The sequence below is a fragment of the Schistocerca cancellata genome, chromosome 9, assembly GCF_023864275.1.
Source record: "Schistocerca cancellata isolate TAMUIC-IGC-003103 chromosome 9, iqSchCanc2.1, whole genome shotgun sequence".
Classification (NCBI taxonomy): Eukaryota; Metazoa; Arthropoda; class Insecta; order Orthoptera; family Acrididae; genus Schistocerca; species Schistocerca cancellata.
Genome location: NC_064634.1, coordinates 64810368 through 64813116, shown reverse-complemented (window position 1 = coordinate 64813116; position 2749 = coordinate 64810368).

The following is a 2749-nucleotide window of genomic DNA, read 5'->3' as shown; positions in this document are numbered from 1 at the left end:
CACCTATAGATTTCAACATCATTTCAGTATTTATATGTGAGCTGATATTATCAATGGTTGTTTGAATGACCACGTATTTTATTGCCGCATCTTAATAAGACATACTGGCATAGCATTTGGAGGATGTGCCATTGTTTATCGATTGGACGGTGTGTTCCAACATGATGGCACACCAGCCGACTTTTCACATGATGTCCATCAGCACGTTCACCATTGGTCATCGCGATCACTCGATTTAACACTTCTGGACTTCTTCCTGTCAGGATACGTGAAGAGTATTGTTTACAAGACTCCTGTGAAGACACAGGACGATCTTGTAAGTGTAATGGCTGCACCAGAGGTCATACAGGACACTCCAGGACTTTTGGTCCAGGTGTATGTGAACATTATTCACAAGAACACTTTATGCAGTGAAACTTATGGTCAAACATGTTGCAGCTCACACAGGTGTGAATTGGATGAAGCACACTGTAATGTTGTGCGTATGTAGGCACACTAATCGGCTGCCTATAATTGTACGGGGTAACATGAATTTTTTGTATGGCTGAACGCTAACAGGTTCAGGGCTCACCGCATGCTGCAGTCAGCCCAGCTAGGTGACAAGTACCAACAAGCCAGGTGCAAAGATGAGCGGCATAGCCAGAAATGGGGACAATCTGAGAAGGGGGATGGACAGTGGTCGCTCACTTAGCAAGTGCGGAATACAAGAGCAATGGTGGACTTTCAGACAAGCTGAAAGATGGTTACTTATAGCTCTTAGAAATTCAACAATAAATCACAGTCAAATAATAAAGCAAATCTAAATACATCTGCAATCTCAGAAAAATGAGAGACATAAAATGACACAACAATATTTTCAGTATCTTTAAAACTATGAAAGTTAATATTTTTCAGTGACTAAACATTTTCACACTGAACCTCTGAACTTTTAAACATTTCATGTAATTTCAACAAATGATATAGCTATCACCACTGAAAGCAACGTATCTGTATCTGTTTTATTTCTTGATTTATTATGTGAGTACTATCTTTTCATTATGCAAATGTTTGTCAGAACATCGTGTTATCCACAAATGAATGCAGCATGAATTCCTCTTATCTGGTCATACTTGTGTATTTATTTAATGTATATGTTACACATTTTAATACAAGATCATGGTAATCTAATAAGTGGTCAGTAGCATGTGTTAGCTGACACCACCTTTGAAAAGAGGGCCAAAAGACACTTCTGTCAAGCAGACGTAAATAACTGTTTATACAGTATTTAATGACATCTGTTATCATTTATAATGAGTGCACTTGCACAAGAATGTTGGCTTATTTATTTATGAACAAATCTTTATTTATAATTATTGTAAAGGATCTGAGTGCGACTGAATGATTATAACATTTCTTTATTTAAATATTTTCAAAATATATTAGTTAAGTTCAGGAAGTGGTCAAGGTGAATCAAACTGTGTCTGTAGAACTTAAGAAAGATGTATTTTTGTGGGGGACAGCCTACAGACAACAGAAAGCAGAAAGAGGCATTTTTTCGAGTGAAGAGCTCACATTTTATGTTGGTTCTTGAAGAAGGCAGACTTGTTGCTGATATAGTATGTTAATTTGATTGTGTTGGTAACTGATTCTGGGTGGTGAACGGCCACTATACACTCTTTTTCCAACTGCAGTGTGTTAAATTTGTAAATAATCATGTTGAACACTGGATCTGGTGAACATTCTGTGTATTTTGATCATGAATGGACTTAGTTTTCCCATATCTTTGGTGACTGTTTTGGGGATTCTTGTAACACTCCCGACATAACCCTAGTGCATTTGATAAGGGTGTTTTCTGTCTGGATTTTAACTGGTTATTGTAGGACCACCGTCCTTTTATTTGGGATGTCCATTATTGAATACACATTATCGAACATAAATCTCTGTCATCTGCATCAAGTATATACATTATAATAGAATTCTTTTTTATTAAATTATTAATTAATCCTTTAGTTTCTGTTTGTGTGACTTTATTAATTCACAATTCTAGCTAATGCATAAACTATTTGACTGTAGGATCACAGTTGCAGATTATTTGCAGCAAGTTAGGTGCTGGGCATGAAAGCAAAAATTTGCAGCTCACCCCATAACCACACTGAGCTATTCTTTTTAAACAAAGCTGTGCGTAAACCAGCTACCTAAACTACGAGAAACATCAGGTAAATTCATCTACATGATCTAGACAGAGGTTGAGAACACCCTGTCCACATTTCTCCAGAATGTCAACATCATCTGCTCCATTCACTTTACCTGGTCCTCCTCAGTCAAACAATCCATCCTCCCTGATGTTGACCTTCATCTCAAGGATGGCTAAATCAGTACCTCCATCCATGTCAAACCCACCAACCAACAGCATTACCTCCACTTCGACAGCTGCCATCCACACCATACCAAGACGTCTCTTCCAAACGGGTCAGTCACTCATGGTCATCGCCTCTGTAGTGGCAAGCAGTTCCTCTCCAAATATGACTAGGGTCTTGCTAAGGCCTTCACAGACTGTAATTACCCTCTCAACCTTGTCCAAAAACAGATCTCCTGTGCCTTGTCTCTCCAATTATGCACTGTCCGGCCCCATAGAAGTCTCTCATTACTCAGTACCACTCAGGATTAGAGCAGCTGAATCACTTTCTCTGCCAGGAATTTGATTACCTCTCCATACCCTGAAATGAGGGCTATCCTACCCACCATCCTCACCACCCTTTCTACACTAGTA